The sequence below is a fragment of the Dipodomys ordii genome, unplaced genomic scaffold, assembly GCF_000151885.1.
Source record: "Dipodomys ordii isolate 6190 unplaced genomic scaffold, Dord_2.0 Scaffold52, whole genome shotgun sequence".
Lineage (NCBI taxonomy): Eukaryota > Metazoa > Chordata > Mammalia > Rodentia > Heteromyidae > Dipodomys > Dipodomys ordii.
The window spans coordinates 5,376,541-5,387,587 of record NW_012267268.1 but is presented as its reverse complement, the minus strand read 5'-3'; the positions used below and the strand labels follow the sequence as shown (position 1 = coordinate 5,387,587).

Sequence of the window (11,047 nt, the reverse complement as noted above, 5' to 3'; positions counted from 1 at the left end):
GCTTGAGCCACAGTGCTACTTCCAGTTTTCTGAGTGGTTTAATGGAGATAAGAGGCTCAAGGACTTTCCTACCCAGGCTGGCTTTGAACTGCAATCCTCAGATCTCAGCCTCCTGAGTAGCTAGGATTACAGGCATGAGCCCAGCTCCCCAACCCCCCCAAATCTTCTTGTCCCTCATAGTCATAAATATTTTATCCTTGGGTTTTTTTCCCCCCACTGTTCTCAAATAAACACTTCTAAAACTGCTCAAATTAGAAAAAGGGCTAGGGAAGTGGCTCAGTAGCAAAGTACTTGTCAAGCCATGTTGGAGACCCTTGGGTTTGGTCCCTAGCACCACAAGAAAAAAAAAGTTAGAAGAAAAGTATCCTCATATACAGATGAGCCTGGTTCATTCTCCTACAAGAATGAATCCTAAAGAACCCTAACAAAGAATTAGATTGGAACATCACCTCAATTTTACAAAAACAGATACTACTTAGAAATAATATTCTTTTTTATTGTATTTTTTAATTGTGAAAATTCTGTACAGAGGTGTTAAAATTACATGGTCAAGATAATGAGTACATTTCTTATCAAGCATTGTAGCCTCCTCCTTTGTTTCCCCTTCCCATCCCTTCCCATCCTCCCCCTCCCTCCCGTCTCCCGCCTCCCCCTCCATCCAATCCTCCTCCCAGAAATAATATTCTTTGTAAAAGCCTAAGTAATTTTTCTCATAATCAAAGCCCTACCTATAAAATAAAGAAGTTTTTATTCCTTTATATAAGAAAAGTAACACTGTGACTAGATTTCTGGCTTGAAGAGTTAATAGCCTTTTAGTTTATGTAATCATTTCACAGTAAAAACCATTTCACCTAAAAAACAATTCCATATACTTCCACTAAAAAATTTTTCTCAATATGAATCCTTATACTCTACCAAATCCTAACAGTGTTACAGGATGAACACAACTAAAATATACATGATTGGGTTTTCATTAGCATGCTTTCAATTCCAAGCACCCCAAAGGGAAAGAGGGCTCTTGTGCTAACTAGTTCACAGAGCCAAGGAATCCAATTTCAGAAATTCTGATAGGCAGAGTAAATAAGGCTGCATTGTTAACAGAGTTGTAACTGTTTGCTTTACTTGCCAATTATTTGCCAAGCCTTTTTCTCTATCCTCTTTCAAGAGGTGAAACTCACAAAACTCTGTGTGCCAGCATAGTGTCTGCCCTGTACCTTAAAATAAGTTAATTAATAAACATTTCAAAAGGTGGTCAAATACTGCAATAGTTTTCTCTGGTTTTGTTTTTGGTGGTGTTGAGGATTTTGAACCTAGGATTATGCTAGACAAGAAAGAACTCTCTATGAACTAAGCCACATCCCTAGTCCTATGCAATGTTTATTTTCTGGATACTAAACTCTATAGACTACTAAGCATGCTCTCATTTTAAAAACATTAGTTGAAAATCTACTTTCAAGCATATTTCAATCCATCATGTGTTCCAGTTTAAACATCCCTCTACTACATTCATTAGCATTCTAGGCTTGCCAGCAGGCAGAACACAGTTTGACCTATTAGAAAAACATTCCACCGAGGAGAACAAATAATCTATCACTGCTCAGAAACCCATCAAAAAATTCATGTCAATTTTCCTCCAACCTATTCCAGTGAGCCAAGCCAATCACATACTAGAAATAAAGCTACTTTCATGTCCAGAATGTTTTCTGCCCAGAACCATGAACCTGGGAGTTGTTTTATCTTCAAATTTTATCCTTTATACTGCAATGGAAAGAAACAACAACAACAAATACAAAAACAGATTTTGACTGGTCACCTGGGCACTGGTATAAAACCCTTATTAGGAGGATTTTCATACCACAACGAGTATTAACATCTCCTACAATACATAGAAATGCACACATACCTTCCCTTCCACGAAGGGATCTTTATGAGAATCATGCCACAAAAAATAGTAATGTGTCTTTGGCCCAGAAACTCTACATCTAGAAATCAGAATAGATGTATGAAGATTTAACTACAAGGAATTACTTAGAGAAAGTTAAGACAAAGCGGGGCTCTGGTGGCTCATGCCTGTAATCCTTGCTACTCAGGAGGCTGAGATCTGAGGATCTCAGTTCAAAGCCAGCCCAGGCAGGAAAGACCGTGAGACTCCTATCTCCAATAAACCACTAGAAAACCGGAAGTGGCACTGTAGCTCAAGTGGTAGAGCATTCGCCTTGAGCTGAAGAGGGACAGGACCCAGGCCCAGAGTTCAAGCCCCATGACTGACCAAAAAAAAAAAGAGAGAGAGAGAGAGAAAAAGTTAAGACAATCTACATATCTAAGGTGAACTGGTTAAAATATTTAAGTATGATAAAGCAGACAGAAATTAAAAACAATAAAAGTAAATATGTAAGAATCTGGAAGACTATTTCAATATATCATTAGATTATTTTATAAAGTATTATAATAAATTGTGTGTTCAGTACAAATATGTGTATATGTATTGCTTTCCAAATAAGACAATCTATAATAGTAACAGACAGTCTTTAGGTGACTGTGATTGCTGAGATGATACTTTTTCTTCTTTGCACTTTCATTTATTTTCCATTCCCTTTACAATTAACATGTTTACTTAAAATACTTCAACATTATATATCAGTAATATATTCTTATGGTTTAAATTCTGTCAATATTGAAGAAGTATATGGACAACAATCATTCCTTAAGCCCTGCCTCCCATACACCATATACACCTCCCAAGATATACTGACTTCTCTTGATTCCTTTGCAAGTTTTTTCAAAGAGGGAAGAAAAAAAATTTTTATTGTCAGTTCCACTGGGACTTGACCTCAGGGACTGGGAGCTGTTCCTGAGCCTCTTTGTGCTCAAAGTTAGAACTCTACCACTGGAGCCACAGCACCACTTCCAGTTTTTGAATGATTAATTGGAGATAAAAGTCTCGTAGGGGGAAACTGGCTGGTTTTGAACCTTGCTCCTCAGATCTCAGCTTCCTGAATAGCTAAAAGGCATAAGCCAATGGCATGCAGCAAGAAAAAAAAACTTTTAAATGTATGTGTTTTGTCAGGGAAAAAAAAAAAAAGAGGAATATTGACGATAGACTGGAAATCAACAGATTAACTGTAAACCCGGATAAAATAAACCCTCAGGAACTTCTGTAGTGGGGCTGAGAAGGTGGCTCAGAAGCTTGCATTGCATCCCTGGGTTAGATTCCTCAACACCACATAAGCAGAAAAAGCTGGAAGTGGTGCTATGGTTCTAGTGGTAGAGCACTAGCCTTGAGCTGAAGAGCTGAGGGACAGCGCCCAGGCCTAGAGTTCAGGCCCCACGACCAACTAAAAAAATAAAAAGAAGTCTGTAGTGCTGGGCGCTGGTGGCTCAAGCCTATAATCCTAGCTGAGGATCGCCGTTCAAAGCCAGCCCGGGCTTTTTTTTTTTTGGGGTCCGGTCGTGGGGCTTGAACTCTGGGCCTGGGCGCTGTCTCTCAGCTCTTCAGCTCAAGACTAGCGCTCTACCACTTAAGCCACAGCGCCACTTCCGGCTTTTTTTATTTTGATTATGTGGTGCTGAGGAATAGAACTCAGGGCCTCAGGCATGTAAGGCAAGCGCTCTACCACTGAGCCACCTTCCCAGCCCTCTCTTTTTTTTTTTATAATAAGTTTTTTATTATGAAAATACTATACAGAAAGTTACATGAGCAAGGCAATGAGTACATTTCTTATCAAGCATTGTTGCCTCCTCCTGTTGTTTTTCCCCTACCAACCCTTCCCTCCCACCTCCACAACTACACCTCCCCCCCACACACACCTAAATTGTTAAGTTCGTTTTTCAACAGTGTCTTGTACATCTCATTGTTACAATGGGTCAACCTGTATCCCTATTTAAACATTTTGTTTTTTCCCTTCTCCTTCCCAAATTATACCAACATCAAATACAGTGAAAACAGGGGTTATACAGTGGGGGAGGAACATATAAAGCAACAACAACAACAAAAAATCACATGGTATCTTATAAATACGTTTGAAACAATAGCAAGCAAGAAAAAAACCACTTGTGTCCTTATCTTGGGGTTCATTTCACTTAACAACATCTTATCTGATCTTTTCTGCTTGTCCCAGACATATACTAGTTTTTGCAAATAAGGGAAACCATGGGACCTATGTTGTTTCTTTGGGCCTGGCTTACTTCACTTAATATAATTTTTTCCAAGTCTTTCCATTTCCTAACAAATGGGGGCAATGTCATTCTTTCTGATGGAGGCATAGAATTCCAGAGAGAGAGAGAGAGTGTGTGTGTGTGTACATTCTTTCTGATGGAGGCATAGAATTCCTGTGTGTGTGTCTCTCTCTATATATACACACCCCATTTTCTTGATCCATTCATCTACTGAGGGGCATCTGATTCTTATCTGCAATAAACCACCAGAAAACCAGAAGTGGCAGCTGTGGCTCAAGTGGTAGAGCGCTCACCTTGAGCTGAAGAGCTGAGGGACAGCGCCCAGGCCCAGAGTTCAAGCCCCATGACCAACAATAACAAAAAAAGTATGTAGTTAAAAACTTTCTTACTAAAAGCTTTCTTAGCTATAACTTATGCTGAACAAGCTCATACCCTCTATTATATTCCTTTAACCTCCTCTCTGTCCTTCCCCTGTGAACACACCTTTCTAATACATATCCTTCTATTTCCTAAACAGCAAACATAAAACCATAAAATATAAAACCATCCCAGTGAGAAAAATAACAAGAGGTGTCTTCTAAGCAGTCTTTCCTACTTATATCTAACAGCTGTTTCTGTATTCTTTTTAAATGACCCAAAATGTAGATAAAAGCATCAAACACATTTGAAAGTGAAACTTAGGAGCTGGAGGAGTTCTGGTAACTCTTCTGAGAAAGGTCTGAGTTCATGTTTGCATATTCTCAAGTCTGTTTTCTTTTATCTCCTCCACATTGGAAACCAGGAGCTCAGAGACGTGTACTGACAGTATTTTCTTTGAATCAGAGACATCAGAAGTTTTAATAAGAAGATAAAAGTCAAAATATTCAGATACAGATGCTTGGGCACTTAGTGTGAAACCAGAACGGTTCTCTTACCTCACTGTACCTTCTTTAAAAAGTAAACTCCCTTGAAATTCTTACTTTCAAAGTTTCACAGTTATTTACTTGTGTGTCTGAAAACACAAATAATGTGTAATCACAAACACAACAAGCATAACTAAACCAAAGAATCACCTCAGAAACTTCCAAAATATCAACATACATACACACCCTATCCCATATCCTCCAAATAATGTGTAACAGCTCTTTAAGGATTTTTGCCTTTGAAAAACCTACTCAGGGGGCTGGGAAGGTGGCTCAGTGGTAGAGTGCTTGCCTTGCATGCATGAGCACCTGGGTTTGATTCCTCAGTACCACATAAGCAAAAAAAAAAAAAAAAAGCCAGAAGTGACGCTGAGGCTCAAGTGGTAGAGTGCTAACCTTGAGCTGAAGAGCTGAGGGACAGCACCCAGGCCCTGAGTTCAGGCCCCACCACCGGACCCCAAAAAAAAAGAAAAGAAAAGAAAAACCTACTCAGCCACTAAAGAAATGCACCACCAATTCTGCTCAAAAGGCAAAGAGTTTAAAACAGAAAAATATTACTGGTTTTTTGTCTGTATATTTGTAGGTTTCTCATTTATATAGCCCAGCTGGCCTTGAACTCTCAATCATGCCTCTACTACCCAAGTGCTGAGATTACAGACATGCACTACCACCTTTGGCTGTTTTCTTTACAAACAAATGCCTCTGAAAAATACATTTTTTTCTATAAAGAGAGGCTTATGCCCTGACTTGATTGTAATAAAATTTAACACTTTCAACAATTTTAGAAAAAAAAACTATGCTAAAAATACGCAGAACCAGTATACAATATTATTAAAATCTAAATAAAACATTTTCATCTGGTCTAGATTCCATTATAAATTCCTCCTAAGTGATTATGTACATATAGGAGCTAGACCTAAAAGACATATATTCATGAACATATGCATTAACTTATATACATGTATTTATTTTTATTTATGTACTTAGGAATATAAATTTTATTGATTTCAAGACCTGGTATAGTCAAAAAAAGTCATAAGACATTCCAATTAGATCACCCACTACATTATATTTTCCATTGTGTTTTTCTAAGTATTGTTAGTAGGTTCTCTTAGGATTCTAAAAAATGTCAAATACTAGCTACTCAGGAGGCTGAGATCTGATGACAATGGGTCAAAGTCAGCCCTGGCAGTAAAGTCTGTGAGACTCTTATCTCCACTAAACTACCAAGAAAGCTTGAAGTAGAGCTGTATTGGCTCAAGTGTTAGAAGCTCAGTTTAGCCCGGTGCTGGTGGTTTAAGCCTGTAAATCCTAGCTACTCAGGAGGCTGAGAACTGAGGATCTCAGTTTGAAGCCAGCCCAGTTAAGAAAGCCAATGAGACTCTAACCTTCAATTAACCACCAGAAAATTGGAAGTGGCAGCTGTGGCTCAAGGGGTAGAATGCTTGCCTTAAGCTGAAGACCTCAGGGACAGTGCTCAGGCCCACAGTTCAAGCCCCACAACTGATCAAAAAAAATTCTAGAGTACAAATTTTTCTTTCTAATCTCAAGAATGGGTCATAAAGTGAAAAGTGGCATCTCAGATTCTAAAATTAGAATAACAAGAATTGTCTCTTCAGGGTGAGAAAGACAATGAAATAGAACTCTTATTTTAATAATTACAGGTTGGGGGCAGGGACAAGATTAGAGCATCTACCACTTTCACCCAGTGAAAGGAGAAGACACCGTAGAGTCTGAAGAAAGAAAAAAGAAGGGAACCAGTTATCAGGGTATGGTAAGGCAAGAAACTACAGAGAAGTTATGGAGGTACAGAGAGGCAAAAAACTGGCAAGCTCCACCTTATAACTCTGCTGTACAATTACTGGACATATAATATAGAAGACAGATACCTATATACCCATGTTTATTGCACTGCTGTTCATAATAGCTAACCATGGAATCACCCAAGGTGCCTAATAACCCACGAATAAAGAAGATACAGTATATATACACTATGGAATATTACAGTCAAAAGAAAATAAAGTCATATCAATTGCAGAAAAGCAGATGGAATTGGAAAATATCATGTTAACTGAGATAAGCAAGGCTCAAAAGGCCAAATACTATGTTTTCCCTCATATATATAGGAGCTAGACCTAAAAGACATATATATTCATGAACATATGCATTAACTTATATACATGTATTTATTTTTATTTATGTACTTATGCATATAAATTTTATTGATTTCAAGACCTGGTATAGTCAAAAAACAACAAACAAAACAAAAACTACAATCAAAATTCCATCCAACTCCACTCAGAATAGCTATCAAAAACACAAAAATCACCAATGCTGGAGATGGGGTTGGGAATCAGGAAGAAACCCTTATAAACTGTTGGTGGGAATATAATTTAAATGAAAATGCTGTGACACAGATTTGTCCAAACAGTATCAAAAAAGAAGCTGGAAGAATCTCTCTTGCCAATTTTAAAACTTATAAAGTTAGTGATAGTCAAATCACTGCTGTATTGACATGACGGTCAATGATTATATCAATAAAACTGATTGGAAAATCCAGAAAAATATCCATTTATATATATATATATATATATGTATATATATATATACTTGACCTTCAAGTGTGCCAATCCCAATCAATGGGAAAGGAAGCCTTTTCAATGAACTAAGGCCATGTGCAATAGAACCAAGTTGGACCCCCTACCTTATAACATAAACATGTTCTAAATGGATAAAAGACTCAATTTCTAGAGTTAAAGCTATAAAACTTTTAAAATAAAATATGTGTAAACTAGAGTGATCTGGAAACACATCAGTTCATGGAAATTATATGAATAACAGAAGAAGCCAAAGAAAATATAGAAAAATTGCATTGTATTAAAAGTAAACACTCTATATAGGAGTAGTCAAATGTAGAAGGTCCTTAATTTTTTTTAACTTTACATGGTATAAAAATAATATACAAAAAAAAAAGCAATATACAAACCGGGTACCAATGGCTTATGCCTTTAATCCTAGCTAGATCTGGTTCAAATGGTTCATGGTTCATCCAGCCTGGGCAGAAAAGTTCCCATGAGACTTCAGAAAACCACCAGAAAATCAGAAATAGCTCTGTGGCTCAAGTGGTGGAGCACTAGCTTGAACAAAAGGAACTCAGGGATAGTGCCCGGGCCCTGAGTTCAAGCCCCATGACTGGTCCAAAAAAAAAAAAATTGTTGGGTGGGAGGGTGGTGGGAGGATGGGGTGGGAAGGGGAAACAAAGGAGGAAGCTACAATGCTTGATAAGAAATGTACTCATTATCTTGCCCATGTAATTGTAACCCCTCTGTACAGTATTTTCACAATTAAAAGAAAATTGTACATTCAACAGAAACCATACTTTGGAAGCCAGGTTACAGTCTCACTTTTGTAATCCTAACTATTTAGGAGGCTGAGATACGAGAATCATGGTTCAAAGCCAGCCAAAGCCAAAAAAGTCAATCAGACTATCTCCAATTACACAGCAAGAAAAAAAAAAAAAAACAAACTAGACTGGAGGTATGACTCAAGTGATACAGAATTACCATGAGCAGAAGAGCAAGAGTGTAAGGACTATGAATTCAGGATCCCGTACTGGTATCAAAAGAACAAAACTTACTTTGAATTTTGAATTTTAATGTTTTTCAGCCATATCACATGCTAAACAACCAATACACAATCTCCACATCACATGCTTAACAACCAATACACAATCTACAGGGTTTTTTTTTTGTTGTTGTTGTTTTGCCGGTCCTGAGTTTTGAACTCAGGATACGGGTGGACACTGTCCCTCAGCTTCTTTTGCTCAAGGCTAGTGCTCTACCACTTGAGCCACAGTGCCACTTTGGGCTTTTCTGTTTATGCAGTACTGAGGAATCAAGCCACATTCTCCACTGCTAAGCTATGATGTTTATATTAAATATGTTAGGTATAATAAGTGAATTTTCAACTTACAAGGTACTGTCAACTTACAATACCAGTTTTTAAGACATTAACTATCCTAAATCAAAGAGCTAATTGTAAACATACTGATGATAATTAGAACCTAGTTTCTGTAGAAGAGAACTATAAATATAGGATGGGTTGAAAAAACTATAACACACCCTGCAGTAGACTGGAATTGAAGTAATGGATATAAAATTGTGGCATTCAATATATATGCATACATGGAGAAATAAGTGTAAAACATATTCCCTAAATCTGGTCACACATGGTTCACTGAAGAATTGGCTAATTCCAAAACTAAAACAGAGAAATAACCAGATGGACATTTTCTTCAGCAGAAAGAATGATACCAACATTGTAAACAAACACAGAAGCCTTTTGAAGCAAATCCCACTGTTCAAACTTGAGAGAATGGGAATATAAAAATAAATAGTAGGGCTGGGAAGGTGGCTCAGTGGTAGAGCGCTTGCCTTGCATGCATGAGGCCCTGGGTTCGATTCCTCAGCATCATATAAGCAGAAAAAAGCCGGAAGTGGCGCTGTGGCTCAAGTGGTAGAGCGCTAGCCTTGAGGTGTAGAGCTGAGGGACAGCGCCCAGGCCCAGAGTTCAGGCCCATGACTAGACCCCCCCCCAAAAAAAAATAATAAATAAAATAAATAGCAAATCCAGATACAGTGGTGCATGCCTGTAGCTTAGCATGTGTGAAGCAGAAGCAGGAAGATTTTTGGTTCAAGGTCAATCTGGGCTACACGAGACCATGTCTCATAAAAATAAAAAAGAAACTGACCAATAAGCCAATGAACAATAGTAAGAGATAAAAATAAATATGCATTTGATCATGTCACTTGATAAAAACAATAATATAGAAAATAATAATATAAAAATTTTGATGAGGAATATCCTTAAAGTAACTGCCCACCAATTACAATGAGAATAGGATATTCCAACATTTACCAGCCACTAACTCTTCATACTTAATTTTAATATAGAAAGGAAAAAAATGATAGCTAAAATGATTAACTGTTATAAACTTAGTCAAGATGATCCATACAGCCAGCTAAGGAATTAATCTCCAAACAACACCTGCAAACAGACTGATACACACATACTCAGACTGTAGAAAAAAAAGCTTAATGTCTTGATACTCTTATTGTCTCTCTCCTTCTGCCTTCTGTCTAGGCCTTAATACTATTTACTACTTTTTTTAATGGTCAGACATGGGGCTTAAACTCTGGGCCTGGGTGCTGTGTCTAAGCTGTTCAGCTCAAGGCGAGCATTCTACCACTTGAGCCACAGCACCACTTCCAGATTTTTCTGTTTATGAGGAATTGAACCCAGAGCCTCATGCATGCAAGGCAAGCACTCTACCACTAGCCCCCTACCCACCCCTGAGGCCTTAATATTATGTATATCACACCAGTGTGTATAGTAAATTTTCTTTTTTTTTTTTTTTGCTTATGTGGTGCTGAGGAATCGAACCCAGGGCCTCAGGCATGCAAGGCAAGCGCTCTACCACTGAGCTACCTTCCCAGCCTCTGTGTATAGTAAATTTTCTTAACCCCAGTCTTGCTCACTCTAAATAATCTCGCACAGTATTTCTACATAAAACTTCCTGAAGCAAAATATAACTTCATGCTTAAAAAAACCTAATTGTTGGAAAATATCACCAATTTCTTAATTAGTAACCTTGATATTCTGTTTAGGTGGCACAGATGCAAATCCACTTTCCAATCGTACCATCTATTATATTCTTCCAAACACACTATAGGAAAATCCTAATATAGTACTTAATCCTTTAACTAGCTTCCAACTTTCTTTTCTTTTTTTTTTTTTGGTCAGCAGTGGGGCTTGACCTCTAGGCCTGGGCGCTGTCCCTCAGCTCTTCAGCTCAAGGCTAGCACTCTACCACTTGAGCCACAACGCCACTTCCAGTTTTCTGAGTGGTTTGTTGGAGATAAGAGTCTCATGGAGGGCTGGGAAGGTGGCTCAGTGGTAGAGCGCTTGCC

The 11,047-nt window shown here is 38.0% G+C and overlaps 1 protein-coding gene across 3 annotated transcripts in view; it reads right to left on the bottom strand.

The window, feature by feature from the left end:
• Nucleotides 1-11,047, bottom strand: part of Epb41l5 (erythrocyte membrane protein band 4.1 like 5) — a 128,177-nt gene that overhangs the window by 98,634 nt on the left and 18,496 nt on the right. The gene's annotated exons all lie outside the window — the stretch shown is intronic.